The sequence below is a fragment of the Thermobia domestica genome, chromosome 1 (genome assembly GCF_964235325.1).
Source record: "Thermobia domestica chromosome 1, izTheDome1.hap1.1, whole genome shotgun sequence".
In the NCBI taxonomy this organism is placed as follows: Eukaryota; Metazoa; Arthropoda; class Insecta; order Zygentoma; family Lepismatidae; genus Thermobia; species Thermobia domestica.
In genome coordinates, this window is record NC_137454.1 from 108,408,646 (window position 1) to 108,427,559 (window position 18,914).

An 18,914-nucleotide genomic window follows, 5' to 3' on the forward strand; every position below is an offset into this window, starting at 1 on the left:
CACCACAAAGTTCACTTGGCGGGAGCAGGGTTTGAACTCGTGACCCGATGTACCAGAGGTGAACGCTCTAACATTGAGCAACCGCGGCCCATCATTCGATTTGAGTCCAGACGTTAGTCTTGATTAAGATAGTATTTTTGTGGTAATGTCATCTTTTAACATTATATGAAAATTGACAATATAATTTTGAAGTTTGCCATAAACCTGCAAATTTTAAAAGCCTTGCGGAAAATTAAGATTAACTTAGCAAATTATGAAAAAAATCATGGATGTATTACTGGTCAATAGAGAACTCTCGATACATAGCTCGATTTTTTCTATTAATTTTAAAATTATATTACAAAACTTGCGAACTGTAAGTAGCTTAGGGGAATGAAGACCAAGACTGAAAATTATTTTAAGAAAAGTCAGCAGTCTTAGAGTAGTCAATACATAAAATTTGACACCTAGTGCACTGTCATTGGACGACTCATTTTTTTCACTCCACTACATTATATGTACATCAAGAAAACGTTTATTTAGAAATATCGACCGGAAGGGGGTACATCATCCTTAATATAGATGAATTATACCTGCATAAAATATTTATCATTTTCTGATTTACTTTGCCTTTCAGGCTCTTGTGGCTATTATTTTGGACTGCTATGTTTGCTTTCTCAGTAATCACCGCTAGATCCTTAACTATGAAGTATTGGCATAGTGCAGTAGCATACGAAGTAGAAACCTTTGATGAGGCGGAAAATGCCCGTCTAATAACATTCGCACTTTGTTTAACTGAAGAATACACACGATTGTAAGTATTCTACAAATTATGCACTTGTAGATTAGAATAATATACTGGAGAGGTGGATAAAATGGTCCCCTTAAGACTTATTGTCCTCCAGACCTTAGCTCTAATGACTTTTAATGAGGTCGGTAGGATAAGGTGTTTTCCCAGATATCTAACGGGTAGGTAGGTGTTTTTTCTGAACATTGTCAATAAACATTTTCAATATTATTTTGACACAAATTTGAACCTATTGAGGATCGTTTTGCATTAGGGATAGGTAAAATGATCCATCTATTGAAAGAAATAGAAAATTCGTGTGAACTTACAAAACTGATTATAATAAAAAGTTGAACACAGGGTGCAGTAATACTGTGTTAAAATATGTTATTAATAATAGCATTTATAGTTTGTTGAAGTAAGCTAATATATTGTTCAATATAGAAAATGTTCGTTGAACACTTCAGAATGATTTCAAGGGTCTCCAAGGATTTCATTATCGTTTTTTGTGGATTACATTGAGTCAAATATACATGCATAAACAAAAATGGCAAAATGATTCCTAAGCAAATGGAATAACCCTAAGGTAAAATGTTCCCGGGATGATTTTGCTTTTTCATATGACTTCCATTAAATACAATGTTTCACAAAACATGGAGTGCACCTGCGTTGCTAAATGTATAGCATTAAGCGCTGACTTTTCAACAAATAGTGTCTCTTTTACAATTCTTATTCATTCATTAGTACGATTACTGCAAAAAGTAGCGCTTACGTTATCAACAATGTTATGTAAATGTTATTGTTTCGTTTGGAGGACTAACAAAACGTTCTTCATCCAAAGAGAACTGATGAACAAGAACAGCTTCGTTTGTGTGACGTAGCAACCATGTGATGCGACAGGTAGCGCCATCAGTTTCCGCTGTACGAAATGGGGATAATTTTACCTTCAGGGATCCCCCACCTTTATGCTACATGTTTTTGGAATGTACGTGTAGGCCTACAAAGATTAAATATTATTATGAATCATTGTATTAATTGTTTTGTACTATAAACTTGCAAGATTTAATGGGATATTAAGATTTCATTTCAACGTTAGTATTTTAGATAAATGAGCATACTTTGTGTTCAGGTGCGGACAACATGTCTGGTAGTTGTTGGAAGATTAAGAGTTCCGGAGTTCCGAGTAAATGATAATATTTATGGCTTTACCATGGCTATAAGTTTAACGTACGTGCCTTCGGCAGGGAATGCTAAACGTAGTTTGGATTCCCAATGGCATCTTGTGTATTGGACCCTATGTTTAGTTATGGGTTCAAGTTTCGTATGGCCTTGAAACTGAGCTGAAAGCTAAACTCGAAATTAGCTAATAATGAATATAATATATAATTGCTCGGCTTGTTCCTATTTCCATAATTTAATTTTATTCAAGAATTTGATTTGATTGAATTTTGCATTCCTTTCAGCAGTGAAGTAATATGAGACGTAAACATACGGCTTAAAGTGGGACCCAAATCACATGTTATCCCGCCTGGAAGTGAGCCCGGATCTTTCACGACTAAGGCGCGTACGCAAATCACTTAGCCATGAAGGAGTTATCCTTCAAACGAAAATAAAATCTTTCAGTGTAATGTCCTATGATTATGCACTTTAGGCTAAGGGAGATGATGATTAAAGCAAGTGAATGATGATGGAATATTTGGTGGCCTGAAAAGTGGGAGCAAACGGAAGTACCCCGAGAAAACCTACGGACACAATGTTCTCCACCACAAAATTACTTAGTCGGGGATCGAATCAGGGAAACCACGTACCACATTTAAACTCTCTGCCACTGAGCCATCTTGCCCCCTATATAATTTCATTCAAGATTCAAAGCCTAGGGCTTCTATACTTTTGCTATTTCAAACTGATATAATTTTGTGTGAGAGTCAAGATCTACATTTGTTACATTTCTCTTAGATTCAATAGTAATGATAGTTGCGGTAACGCTGTGTTCTCCACCTATATTCTCGTGTACTATATATTAAGAGTGAGTGTAAACTATTCACGTAAAAGTATATAATTTCACAGATAATATTTTAGAATATTACGGTGAGAATAGGCCATAAAAATGGGACAAGAAGATTTCACAACGAAAGACGGACAACATTTAAACTCTCTGGACGCCATTGCGAAGATCTTCAAATTTGGATTGTCTTGGTCGAAGTAGGGTTGTACAGTGATCAGTATCACGCGCGACGTGGAAATATTAATTTTACCAAAGTTTACCTCAAATAGAAGACGTTTTACATTATGGTATACTAAAATTTATTTTCTTGTAATAAGATATTCCTATACAATCACTGTCAATGTATTCGATACAGCAAAGTTCAATTTCTTTCTCTCTCGTTTCATTTCATTCTATCAGATTTATAAAATGATAGCCGTAAGAGCTCATATCATAAGATTAAGTTTAGAAACTACTTTACTGTCAACCACAACAAGCTAATAGGAATTCGTTTGAAGCTTCTTGCAACTTTCGCGTTAATATAGCTCAATATTTTTGAAGGCATTTATAATTTACCGTATGAACTAACAAAGTAATCAAAAATGTTTTTACGAGAAACGAGGAAAGGTTTAAGATCTATTTTGTTCTGTTCAGCGCACTTAGCATTAGGCCGAAGGTCTTATTCTGTATTCTACACCACGAAATTAATCTAAAACTATATGGAAATATTTTAATTATTTCTCACAGGCTTTTGGCGAAAGGATGATTAGCATTTTTCACTTTAAGTACAGAACATTGGATGATTAAATTGAAATTTAGCATTCATTTCAGCACTTATGCTATATGTTCGTAGACCTACAGCTGAACGTGAAATGCATAGCACACGAGCTTCCATTAGGAATCAAACCCGAACTCCCATGGAGAAGGAAAGTACTTAATCATAGCTAATATTGAGTTCTCGTTCCATTCTTGTGTAGCCCCTCTGGAAAAAATGAATAAATGATTTTTCATGATTCAGTCATTGATTAACAAGTCAGTTTAACTCCGTTGATTCTATATTTATTAGGAGGATGTAGAAAAATTTTATTCTCTTTCAGTACTGACGTATTCGTTTCAAAGAACTGTTTTTATAATACGAATTTGCTCTCTGTATAGGCTCGTTAAGTTTAAACAAATACCCCCTGAAATTTATCGTGCAGATACGAGTAAATTTATAGGAGAAATTTCAACACATTCAACGCTGTTTACAGGTTAATATTACAGTGCAACTTTATTTCATGAATTTTCGAGTAACATCACGTGGAGTATTTTCTGATAATTTTCATTTTTATTATTTATTCTAAATTACTTATTATAGACTTACTAATAAATGCTTTCATTTTATTAATTTCTATCCATACACCGTGTAGCGAATCGTAAATTTGTTACTCTACCCACAATAATTTTTGTTCTTGGAAAAATGCTGTTTTAATATTCTTGATCATAGGGAAGGAAAAAATGTTTTCTAGTTGGTATTATTTTTATTATTGGCTTATTTATTCATATACTTAAAGAAAAGTTAAATGCGTTAATTAGGTTTCCAATATAGAACAATATCTTGAGGTTTATGCTTGTAAACGTTGAAAATGTTTCAGTGATTTGTTAAATGAATGCAATGTAAGTGGAACACATTTTTTCTAGTGAGAGCACCTAGCTGACTATTTGAAAGCAGACATATGGAATTTGTGATAAAAATTGCTAGTTAAATAATGTAGAGTGTTGCCAAATTAAATTTGACGTAGAAATTATTCATCAAATCATTCGTTTGTAGTAGTTCAGTGTCGCTCATTACTATCGACGCAATATGATATAACTATAATAATAATAATAATAATAATAATAATAATAATAATAATAATAATACTTTGGATAAGTGGTTTCATAATGTTCAAAGAAAACACTTTTCCAAACGAAATTAAAGGAGAACAAGATATTTTTTTTAACTAAATTACGTTACACTATCTGACTAAAATCTAATTCAGCAACATAATCGATGTCTATATTTAATTCATCATAATTTTGTAAGCAAAATGTGGTAAAGACATTCTTAAGGTTAATTAGGTTATGGGATTAGTACTAATTTTACCTATAAACGTATTGCAGTTTTACTTAAATATTGCAAAAATAAAAGAAAATCGAAGAATTAAAAAATAATCATCACAGTTTAATCCACTGAACACTCAAATGATAGCTGTAAGTGGAAAGTTGCATAAAATATTTATTAAACACGTAACACTTGCGTAGTTTTTAAATAGTTGATGATTTTGTACAGAATATTTCTTCCAGATATCGCTACCAATAAAAGAGTAAATCTATACATTAGAAGGGAAAAAATCATTTCACTCATCACGTCATTCACAAGTTCGAATTATACGTAGAAAGTACCTTAAACTGCTCATACATTTAGTTTAATCACGATTTTAGTGATAAAATATATTTTTTTGTTTAAGCAATCAAAATCTGTATTGTTGCGTAAGGTATATATGTAACCTTCAGCTACAATACAACCAATACTTTTCCGTGAACCATAAATTCAATTTCGAGTTACTAGAAAGCATCAATTCCGGAGTCAAATATAATAGACATTGAAATGTACAAGTACTCTTCCACTGCGAATTCTTTACTTCCAACTATTATATGATGAGACGATTCTCCTAAAACCACCTACGGAGGTTGTTGTGCTCGGGTCTCGGTGAAGCTATTTTGGATGGATTCAACTATCATTTACCAGCCATGATTCTACGCAGGAACGTTACTCTAAAAGGCAGAGAAGAAAATCTATCTTCAATAATCGTATCAACAAAATCTATGTGATCTAAACCATCTTCGTTGCACTTAGTACTTGTCCACTTCTCAAACAGCTTGCAATGTACTGTGAGTAGTCTACTATTACTAACCCTACACAGGTTTCCATACGCACGGATTATCTTTCTTTTCCTTAAATTGATATGATATGTGTCACTTATCACAAGCTAAATTGATTCTTGAGTTTGTTGGTACCTCCTCACTTGATCCATTGTTCCTGTTCCGCGTTATAAGCTACTACTATATCATAGCCACTGCTCTTGCCTTGTGCTGACTAACGAACGTTGATCCTTGAATGATGACTTTAGCATCACACGACTTCAAAGATGTTTTGCTATTTAGTTGATTTTGGAGTCTAGAACATCTATTCGACATGTGACATCAGGAAGTCAAGAAGTGTTTTACCTTCTGCAAGTTTGAAGCCCTAAGATCGAATCTGGACAAACATGTTAGGATCAACACTCCTGAAAACTTCGAGGCAAGGAACAATAAAAAAATCTTTATAAGTTTGGAAATGGATGAGAGGTTGAAGAATAAAATCAGAATAGTTCTAAGTATGCGAACAATGTTATTCTTGTACCATGTTCTTCCAATCTCTAATAAGCTAATAATATCTAAAGTTACATTCCCTATATCCTAAAGACTCTGCAACTCAACTAGCAAGCTCTCATACTTATATGTTCATAACTGTATTCCATTCTAGTGATCCTAGACAGAACCAAGTAAGTTTATCATTTAAAAAGTATTTACCACTATCGCTGCGTCTTTGGCTTTACTCCCAGACTAAGAATAAACAGAGCATAAAGATTTTTTCTTTAGGTACTATTCCCGTATTCTATCTATTATTTAAAACAGTGTAATAAGCTAAAGTTCCGTCCTTATTTGCTATTTAGCACAACGAGGACTGATTGCGATTTCATCATTATTTCTGGTTAGTAGGTGCTTCAATATAGAGTTCAGTTGGTTTTGAGTTTAGCGCCTCTTTCAGCAGCAAGGATATATGAGACGGAACCTACTGATTAAGTGGAATCCAAACCACATGTTCAATACAGAATATGTTTACTTGTATTTCTAAATGAAGTTAAGCATCGCTTAATGACCACATAATAAACATAAAATTTGTAATTTCATTAGCCTGGAAAAATCCATATTTCTTCCCCAACAAAGAATTTTGATGTTCTGTTTCATCTCGTTAATATCATTGATTACACTGGTTACAGTTGGTTTCCTCTGTTGATGACATCAACTTACCTTTAGAAAGGATTATACACCAACATCACCACGGAAAGGCTTAAGCAGATTTCTTTTTCTATATATAGGATACATAGCATATTATGGTATGAGATTATGAAATTTAACCCGGTAAATTTAACTAAAATTTGAGAAATTACAGACATTGTTAATGCTTTTAACGTTTCGAATTGAGTGCTTAGAAATAAATGTTATTTAATTGACCTTGAATTATTCAATGTAGAATCAATATTTCACAATTCAGTTTTATAAATGATAATCAGAGCAACCCACATTATGCTTTATTTTTTCCAAATTATGCTTTATTATTAGTTTCAATCATTGTTTTATATTAATCGTATATAACACAGGCCTACAGGAAAAAAATTTTTCTTGGGGCCTAAAATTTTAGAGCTGATTTTAACTATGTGTGGGGCGCTGAATCCAATAATGTAAGCAGTTTTTTTCTATCAGCTCTACTTTGGTAGATACAGGCTACTGTACCAGTAGTGTTATTTACGTTACAATGTATGTGGAAGAAATATTACAATCCAAAATAAATATGTAAATTATAAATGATGTAACCACTATTTCTGCATGCTTCTTGCAATAGTATACAAAATAAGCAAAAGAAATACAAATATTCTCGTAATAACAAGTTTGAATATGATCTTATAAACTCTGCAACTCAAATAAATCCTACTGTGCTCTATAGAGATTTCTATTTGGAAGAACGGCGCTCTTTTCTCATTAGTGCTGCTATCTGTCGGTACTAAACGGAAACTAGTCATATAGTAGTTCCAGGAACGTCCACTAGATTGCATTGGTATTCTACTTGGCTAGTGGATCGTAGTTGTTGTCTTGCAGGTGGAGTGACATGTTGGAACATGTGAGTTTTGTTCTGAAATCATAACTTGTATCGCGTATACTAAGGCTTTATATTTAACATCCGTGTTAGTGGCCTGAACATAAAATGAGTTCAAGTCGAAGAAGTTGTGTTAACCATCCTGATGTGTTTTGCTACATATGTGGTGAGTACACATTTAAAGACAATAGAAAACATATCAGTGACTTTGTAAAAAAAGCATATCATGCATATTTTGGTGTACGCCTAGGGGACCAAGATAAAACGTGGGCTCCACATATTGTGTGTAAAATGTGTACTGAACACTTGCGACAGTGGACAACTGGAAAAAGAAAAAGTCTTAAGTTTGGTGTTCCAATGGTTTGGAGGGAACCCACAAACCATGTTGATGACTGTTATTTCTGCCTGGTAAATGTTACGGGTATGAATAGAAATAACCGGAACAAGTGGACATATCCTGATCTGCCTTCAGCAAGACGTCCAGTTGTTCATTCCGATGAAATACCAATCCCAACGTTTCACCACTTGCCAGAGCTTTGTGAGACTGAAAACGAACGTAGTGAGCATTCTTGTGACATGGATGATGGAAGTGACAGTGATTATGAGGGAATGTCAACAATTCCTCAACAGTTTAATCAAGATGAGCTAAATGATCTAGTTAGGGACCTTAATCTTTCAAAAGAATCGTCTGAATTACTTGCTTCCAGATTGAACGAGAAAAACGTACTAGAACAAGGAACTAAAATCACATTCTACCGAACAAGGGAAAAGGAGTTTTTACCATTTTTCACTGAAGACACAAATCTCGTATTCTGTCACGATGTTAGAGGTCTCCTAGAACACATGGGTCTTCCAGAATACAATCCAGATGATTGGCGCCTGTTTATTGATAGCTCCAAGCGAAGTTTAAAATGCGTCCTTCTACACAATGGCAATAAATATGGCTCAATTCCAATCGCTCATTCAACACGACTGAAAGAAGAATATGAAGCAATTGCTTTGGTTATGGAAAATATTAAATATCAGGACCATCAGTGGGTGATTTGTGTGGATTTAAAGATGGTGAACTTTCTTCTTGGACAGCAAAGTGGCTACACAAAATATCCTTGTTTTCTATGTCTGTGGGATAGCAGAGACAAAGCAAACCATTGGTCAAAAAAAGAGTGGCCGCAGAGAGACGACATGGTTGTTGGTAAGAAAAATATTATTAACATGCCTATTGTTGAGTGTGAAAAAATCATTTTGCCACCTCTACATCTCAAGCTCGGTTTGATGAAGCAGTTTGTAAAGGCGCTAAATAAGGACGGGCCGTGCTTTGCTTACATGGGAAACAAGCTACCTCAGATCAGCACAGAAAAATTAAAAGCTGGAATATTTGATGGTCCCCAAATAAGACAACTCATGAAAGATCCGGCTTTCGTGGAGTCCATGAATGAGACTGAAAGTAGAGCTTGGACCTCATTTGTAGATGTTATCAAGAATTTCCTTGGCAATAATAAAGCTGATAACTATGTTGAGCTAGTGAACCAGATGCTTAATGCATTCCAAAAACTTGGATGTAATATGAGTATCAAAATTCATTACCTGCACAGCCATTTGGACCGTTTCCCAGAAAACGTAGGCAGTCTGAGTGAAGAACAAGGTGAAAGATTTCACCAAGATATTAAAACAATGGAGGACCGCTACCAAGGAAGATGGGATGCCCATATGATGGCAGATTACTGCTGGAACCTAAAAAGAGACTGTGCAAAGAAACATTCAAGGATGTCACGAAAACGAAGCTTCCGAAGTGTTGAATAGATCGTTTTGAACAAATTATTTGATTTTTTATTCATAAAAACTATTATAAAATGTAGTTACAGAGTTATTATGTACTTGATGTTTGTGTTTATATGGTTTTCATTATTTTCAAAGTGTTCCAAATAACAGATTTAAATGTCATAGTTTTCTTTTCACTTACAGTAAAACAGCACCTATGCAATTTTCAACGTTGTAGCAGGTCAGTCTTGCAATTCCTATACCTCAAAAACTAAAGCTGTTAGGGGAAAACTAACGCCATATTTGGATTCAGCGTCCCAATTCTACTTCATATCAGCTAAGAAACACCCGGCCCCAAAACCACTGTAAGCCAGTGTAATGTATAATATTTACTATACATTAAATATTCTAAATATTTTGATCTCTTTATTAATATTTTATGCAACCAGTTTCTTTCATATTTAATGAACTTTCTACTTAATGTACTGTAAAGAGATGCTTTACTCGAGTCAGTTTTGTTTTTACTAGTGCACCTTAGAGATGCATACATACGGGACGGTAAAACGGTAAAAGATGTCACCAAAAAGTACACAAGGTGCTCAAGATCAAGAGGCACACAAAACAATATGGTGTGGAGTTCTTGTGTATTATTCATTGTCGGCGGAAGTTTTCTTCTTCTCCTGTTTTCTTTTCTCCATATCAAAGGATTACACCGAAAAGTTTACAGAAATAAAAATAAGCTTTCCATTGTTGAATTGTTGTTTTCAATGCTCCTGTATCGTAAATATTGGTTTTAAAAAAGTATTAATACAGTATGTTAAACTTGTAGTTAAAGAGATTTTTTTCAGAATTGTGCTATATATTTTAAATTATGCTTTATGCTTTATTTTCTAAAATTATGATTTATTATGCTTTTAAAATTAGTTTCTTCTGTACCCTTAAACAACCACAACCATGTTCAAGGTACCAATCATATATGTATATTCCTGTTATGTTCTTTTTATGCTTTTGGGTTGCTCTAATTAAAATTCATACATATCAATGCGCACATCCGTAAAATTATTTTACATAGAAAACACTGAACTGGAACCAAATTAACTATTTTAAAAAGTTAATTTAAATCAAAACATTGAAATATTTAATAAACTTTAATCTAGATAAACATGGGCACGCAATGAGGTGTAGCTAACTTTAAGTTGGAATCGAAATAATCATAACGAAGTATCAAGGTAACCTCACACGAAATCGAAACCGAGACCCCACGCGCTTGTGACTAGACCAGCGGGAAGGGTGTCATAATATATTATCATTTTCCATACTTCTCTAACTTTTAATAGAAGAATCAGATATGTAATACTAAAATAAAACGCTACAAAACAAAAACATATCGCAGCTTATGTTTTTAAGTAGATATCTGCGAAACTAAATGTGGACAATGGAAATAATTCGTGTTATTGGAATATCTAGGCACAAAACGGACACAAAATGTACTGCATATATGGATTCACAACTTATTACGAGTAGAATAACTGAACGTCGCAAACGTTTGTCTTAATTAATCTTTTTCTCCGTTTTGTGATGTTATCTTCTACGTAACTTGTTAAGATATCAGTAGAATCATGTTAGTAGTTAACGGGTCTATTAGATTGTTTTCATCTAGAATCGATAACTATGTCATAGTATATCTATATTTGGTACTTTTCTAATTTATTGCATATAGTTTGCAAGAGATGCATAGGAATTTCCTACATTCAGATTGTTTTTAATATAAGGAAGTTACACATAATTCATTGACTGAAAAATAGTGTGTAATAATATCTGAACGTATATCGCGTTACAAACTTTGTTATTGTTTTCTAGACTAACTGTAGGTGTGATATAATATTAACATCTTATTACATAGTCGGTTTATATTTGATTACTTATAAGCACTTACATGAACAAAGTACCTCTTAAGCGATATGATATTATAAAGTTAATTTTTGAAAAAGAGAAACCGCAAACTTACCTCCAATTTTGATTTGATTTGGTTTCAGATTAGTGTCCCTTTTCAGACGTGGACCTATAGCTTAACATGGGATTTGAAATACATCAATTTCTGCCTGGAATCGAACCCGGATTTTTTATTCTAAAGAAAGTATGCTAAACGCTTTGCATGAGGTAGCTCACAAACTTGCTTTTAAGTACAGTACAATATAGTAAAATATTAACATATGTATCTACTTACAAAAGTGTTAAAAAACGAACTAATACCGGAATGTGTTTTATATTGCATTTTATATTCTAGGGAATGCCCTCAATTTTTCAAGAACTGTTTTGTGAATGACGTATTTCTTGATTGCTGTAAATTTTTTGTTCCAATTGCTGGAGAAATTTCTCCTTGCTATGCTTTCAATTCCATGCAGACAAGGTAACTATGTATGTTTTTCTTATAAATGTCTGTACTTGTAAATATTTCTTTACTTAGAGTTGAAATTTTGCATAGTATAATTATATATCAGGTTATCTAAATATTATTGAGTATTTCAATGTCAAATGAAGTATATATATTCCGGTAGTGACTTAAACCTAACATTATGTAACATTATATTCATCGGCAACGTCATAATCTTATCATTATATAACTTGTGTGGTTTCTGATAAAAGTATGTGAGACGTGATTTTCATGGGTCTATACTAAAAACAATTTAACACCATCCAAGGCGATCTGTTAAAACCGAAAAAAATGAAACTATGTTGGGCCAGATCCTGTCGATGTAGTAGATGAATTAAAATGTTTCAGTTAAGAGGTCTGAATTTATGTTTAGTCGTTAAATATTGTACAGAATTGCTTTGTCAACGTGGCCCTTTGTGTTAACCAGTTCTGGTCGTTTGTTTTAAATTTATAGATGAATTTATCATAATCAGCTTCATATACAGATATGACAATATCGTATTGGCCAACAATTTCCTTCCAATTCCACCAATCGAACTGCATGACGTTACCCACGATCTTTTTCGCACGTTGTTGTCGTGGGCTTATTCACTTTTCAGCATTTGTGAGTAACCGTTTCAAAAATGGTTTGAGTTCTTTACAGCTCAGTAGGGATTTGCTAATAGAAATACGATCGAGTAAATATTTTTGAGTCAGAGCATATGTCACACAAACGTCGAGCTTCTTTCTGCAGACAGCATTTTCCAAATAATCTATCACGAGTCAGTGTTGCATGATCCGTAAAAAGCCTTTCAACTTAAACTATTCATTCTCTCGGTTAGTCTGTGAACTTTTAAAGTAAGAAATAGCCGATTCCAATGCGGAGAAGATTTCCTGTAAGTATAGTTCACACTCATATTATAATCTGTTAAATTTAGTTTATGACATTAAGAAACAAAAGATGAAACCTGTGGTGTTGCAATTCTGCGGCGAACATGTTCTTTCAGTTCATTATTCACAAACGGTTCGATAGGTTTATTAAACTTAAGATACATGCTTTGGCTAACCAGTGTTAGCGAGCTAGCGACAGTTGCGGCTTCGACCACCAACATAATACTTCACGCCGCAAGCCACTAAAAAACCCCAAATGGAAGGCATGAGCAACAGCTCGATACTGCAACTCAATACAACCCAAGACCTGCCTGCCTGCCTAACCACTGTAGTCCCTCATTACATTATGAGATAGTAAGGTACTGGTGACATATGATAGTGTCGGATTCAGGACAATATATAATTGCATATATATATATATATATATATATATATATATATATATATATATATATATATATATATATATATATATATTAATATAATATAAATAAAAGAAGAAGTAGTCATGCCAGATTTAAAGGGTAATTAATTAGCTCACAGAAAGCAATGTGTGGTTAAAAAGAGTACACTGAAACCACAATTGTGGATTGAAGCGATGGAAGGAGAAATTAACATGATACTTATCATATTTTGGAATGTTATGTCTCTATGGAATAAATAAAAGAAGGCCATTGCACATTTCGTTGCAGTTGAAATAACAACATTAATGTGAAAGAATTTTACGTAGAAAATATAATTTAATCTCTTAAACAAATATAGCTTAAATAATGTTGACGCTATCCGGTACATTTATTTGACTTAGTTAAAAGTGTTTTACAATATATATGTAAAATCTGTGGATTTTTATATCTTACTCATTAAAGTATGACTGATATTTATATAAAATTATTGTTTAAACTAACTAACCCACACGATATTTTTGAAGAAAAAGGTATGAAACACAAAAATAGCCGAAATGAATTGACCTAATATTGATAATAACAGTTAATATTAGGAAGTGGAAATCTCAATATAATATCTTCAGATATTCTTCGATAGCTAGCACCATTGTGTATTAGTGTTCTTTGATCTTTTTTCGTTTCTGAAATGTCATTAAGAAATTACAATCTTAAAAATAAACAATTACCCAAAATTATTTCAATAGTAAAATTTATGGTTTCCGATACAAATTAATTATATTATATAGAAGTGTTTTATTAATTACTTTATTAATCAAATTTAAACTATCCATAAGCAAGAATCTGATTTTTCTCTTACAAATTAGTTATGCAATATTATAGGATAGGTATTGAAATATTCATTTAATATACATGAAGAAAATTTTGAGAAAATTTCAACATCGGCGTTTTTGTTCAACAGTAGACTCTTATTTCTAGGTTTGTTGAATATAAACAAAACTTCCTTTGATAGGGATAATGCAACTATTAAATTTTAATCTCGTTCATTCTTCGGTGATGATGTTCAGCTTTTCTGCACATGGACTTAAATACACATATGAACAGTAATTCGTGACATACGATTTTTGTGTTAATAGTGTAGAGTAATGAAAAATGCTGCAAAGGTAATCAGCATTTGGTTAGCTGAAAGAGACTAATCCTTCTCTGCAACATTGTAATAACACATGTCTCACGAAAGACTCCACCAAAATGACAAAACTAGTTTATGAAACTCTAACTCACTCATTTTTCGAACCAGACCATTATGCCACCGATTATTACCACATTATTAAACACCTAGACAACTTCCTGGAGAAGAAGGTTTTCAATAACCATGTAATAGCATAAAACTTTTTTAAACAGTTGATCGGTTGTAGAATTGTAGAGTTTTACGAAACTGGAATCAATAGACTTGTTTCAGATGAAAAACAAATGTTTTAATTTTAATGGTTTTTACATGAGTTAATAAGCTTAACTCCAATCTCAGATACACTTTTTGAAAGTTGTAAATTCAAAACCGCAATTAGTTTTGCACCGACCTCATACTTATATGTTCAAAATTCATTTCAAGGATTCAGTCTTTCTCCTGTGATGATGAGATGAACAATCAATATAGAGAGAAAAGTTGAAAATTGTCTTTCTTTCTCCCTTCATCCCAACAAAAACGGAATATTTAAACATGTTGGACATGCTTTCGTTTATTTTTAATAAGAAGTTTAGGTACCGAGTTTCATCTTCCAAACTTTAGAAATTCGTGAGATTCTCTGTCTTTGGCAGGATATATGAATCTCTCCCAATCTTAGGATAAGCATTTCAATCAGAGTGACATGATTAGAAGAGTACAGTTTTAGATCTTTATTATAGAGATGTTAAATTGCTGCTTCGGTTGTTTCAACTGTTTTTCCCGTTACGTGATCACTTTTATTGTTATGCGTACGATATATACGCAAATATTTAGCTTCTTTCAAAGATCTACTACTTTATCTAAATATCAAAACTGACTTTCGGCTTTCCACACATACTAATACGACATTGCGAGCATTTTGCAGTTATATTGCTTTTATAAGGAATCAAAAATTGAGATACGATCGTAATGTTTTCTGTAAATTATATGCGAATTGTAGACGTCAGGATGTGTTGAGAATGACTAAATGTGGAAAATTAAAATCTCATGTAACTCCTTCCATCACATATATAGAAATGATAAAATTCTTTTTTTAAATAAAAAAATATGTCCAAATCATCAATTTGAATGGCACATGGTTTCACTATTTGTGTCAGTTTTGCTCGAATATTTCCCTGACAGGATGTCGCTTTTACAGAAGTTAATCAATAGTGATATTTATGTAATCTTATACAAAGGTGAGGAGAGATACTCGAATAACTTGGGTACATAAAACACCGAGTCTTCTTTTCCATAATCATTTATTACTAAAGTTGATTCACAACAATTTATTCGTGAACTTTTGTTTAAATATCAAACAATACGTCTGCACATCTGCAAGTAAACTTCATCAATCAGGGATGCAAATAATCATTTCCCTACTCCAAGAACAAGTCTCAAATCACTCCATACTTTTTAAATTTCTACGGACTCATTTCAACCGAGCTTCACACAACAAGCATGTTACAGTGTCATAAAATATGTCTTTCCCAAACTACCCACATACTCACCCCTTCACATAAATGAATGCCAGTTATCCAACACCATAGAAGTAATAGTATATTCCCAAAGAACAGCAATATAATTACAGAAATATTTAATTTGTTCTCAACGAAAGAACGTCATCTTCCAAAGCTTCCAGCTTCCAATTAACACAATCATCCGAACACATATCAGTGTCGCGTGGGGAATTGTCAATATCCCGAAGTAGCTATGATATATCCGAAGCTATTGTCTCTGTCCGAAGTAGCTACTTCCCTGAATAAAGTATTCGAAGATAAAAGTGACCTTTCTTTCCCTCAATTCTCCAACAATGTTTTCCAAACGGAACGATTAATAATCATTTTTACTAGCGGAGGCATAGGTTAACGTAAAATCCTTTTGCTTGATGACAGTAACTTCAAGAAATTTTCCACATGGCTTTCACTCATAAAAAGTTCATTCCTACTGTTCCGCTGCAGTCCATTAGCAGTGTTCTTGATGAAAATGTTTCTTCTTCATCACAAGTGAATCTTTGTTCTTTCTACCCACTGCACTATTTTTGTACTTTTCTGTTTCATTTTCTTCAACAATCTTTTCTTCCTGTAAGTTATTGTGATGCCTGGAAACTTTGAAAAGTGTAGCATTTCTATTATATTTGTCTTTTGCGCAGTGTAAGCAGAAGAACATTTTGATTTCCTTTGCGTGATAAAACGAACCACATGGCAATAAGAGTTAGCAAAATGAATTAAATCATGGTAGCAAAAGCATCGTTTGCCTAATTCTGGATAATGCTAAGACGTGCGACGTGCATTGTTGAACATAATTCACATTCGCTATTAGTAGGTCATGCTGTAATCTCACTATATATGTTTCTTCCGCTCAGCTTCTTTGACTGACCTTGAAGTTTTATAATGACAGAATATCGTTTAGCTAATTCCTGCCGAAAACAAGTCTTCAGACTACCGTTCTTTAGTTGATCAATCCTGGAGCATACATTAAAATTCGAGTGCGCCATTGTTAATAGTGTAATACAGAAGTATCAAATGTGATATTTCGGTAATCTTTATACAGTCAAAGGTGAGAATAAAATTCTTAGGTTACTAACATTCAAATAGAGCTATTCGAATAACTTGCGATACATAAAACACTGAGTCTTCTTTTCCGTAGTATCTATTACTCAAGATTTTTCACACGTATTTCTTCATGGATTCTCGTCCAAAAATAAACAACACATCTGCGCATCTACCGACAAATCTTGTCCACCAATGGAACGAATAATCAATTCTTTATTCCAAGAACTAACTTCACCAAGTACGCATTCTGAGTGCACAAAACACATATCGATACCGATTACAGACACTAATGAAAATGAGATATCTATGCACTCTGTCAGAAGTATAAAAATTGTGGGAACCGATTGATCGTACTGGAATTTCGAATGTTCCATGAAAAGTATGACAAGGAGTTGTCAGGTGTTTCTAGTTCATCGAATTCTGCGCTGTGCACGCATTGACCTCACCATCTGAACATTCCTTTTCTCCTCTGCTTCATGTCTTATCTACCCCAGATAACTCCTTTGTTTCATGCAAAAAACCAGAAAGAAAAACAGAATCAGTCGTCAGTTAAATCTGAGAAGTTTACCAAACTGATACATTGCAGTAAAACATTACACTTGCGTTGGATAGAAACATTTTTCAAACGCTGCTTATTGTAAAGAAATTAATTCCAACATATTATGGCAGAATACAGCTAGCGGCGTAGTAAATTTTTACGATGACTTTGGCGAGAAATGTTCGCGGATTCTTGGGCAAGAAAAGTTTATGACGCCTCATTTTTTCCTAATAGCTAATAATAATAATAATAATAATAATAATAATAATAATAATAATAATAATAATAATAATAATAATAATAATAATAAATTCTCGAAATGAATTAATCTCAAGGATATTATTAATGCTAAAAAATGGAAGATTTTGCTTGGTTTCATTATTGCAATGTTAAAGGAAGCTCACTGCCTTTTGCCTATGTTGGTGCCCTATTAGTATAAGAATAGATGATAAGTTTGTTTCAAGCATTAATGTAATGTTTTAGGTAAACAAGTTCGAATTCATAATTGTTTGTAGTTACATTGAATCAATGGGTCTTTATAAAATCAGGTTCATATTGTATTTAGGCTTTTTGGCTTTATGAGTCTTCTGAAAGCGTGAGACCCTCGGTCATTTCCCACAGCTTGCAATGCCGCTGATACAACAAATGCATCATAACAATTAAATAATAATACTACTACTAATAATAATAAATTATTTTCAAATCGCCATGCCGTCTTGATTTATATTACAAGAAAAGAAGCACAAGCTTTTATTGTTTCTGAAATAATAATTCTTTCTGTTGTTCATATGCCGATTGTTTAAGAAAGATATGATACCGAACACTAACAATATGTATTATCTGCTATCGATACTGCCTCTCCCTTTCGATTACTTCCTGGTTTGGTTTCCAGCTTTGGTCTCCTGGTTTAGTTTGCTTACGCTTAAGCCATTGGCAACTCTGTAAAATCACCGTCTCCTACCATATAATCATGTGATACTAGTGACCTCAGGAAAAGGTTAGACTACTGTATATCTTACACCAATTGAATACTGTTGCACGCATTATAGTCATAACACCATATTCACCAAGAACAGTAAATTGCTCGTGAACCATTTGACCACAATGTTCCATGGTTTGAAAATGACGCGAGGAGGTATTTGTGGCAAATTCAATGCTAGTAATTTCTCCTTAGGGAATATACGTACCTCGACAGTACACTATTTTTTATACGAAAACCGAAGCAGTTAGCAATTTTAATCGTTTATATGTAACGACCTTGACATAAAAAATTACTCAATTTCCCAACTTCAATGTTGGATGTTCAGAAAAAGACTCAGCTTACGTCATACATGACAAAAGTGTGTTATTTTAATGTTTTGGGAGTCCTTTTGAGGCAAAAAATTCAAAATACTTTCTCAAAATGCCCAATTAAATTATTGTTTAACTTTTAGTGTTTAAAAAAATTTGGATAATTTTTGTTTCATAT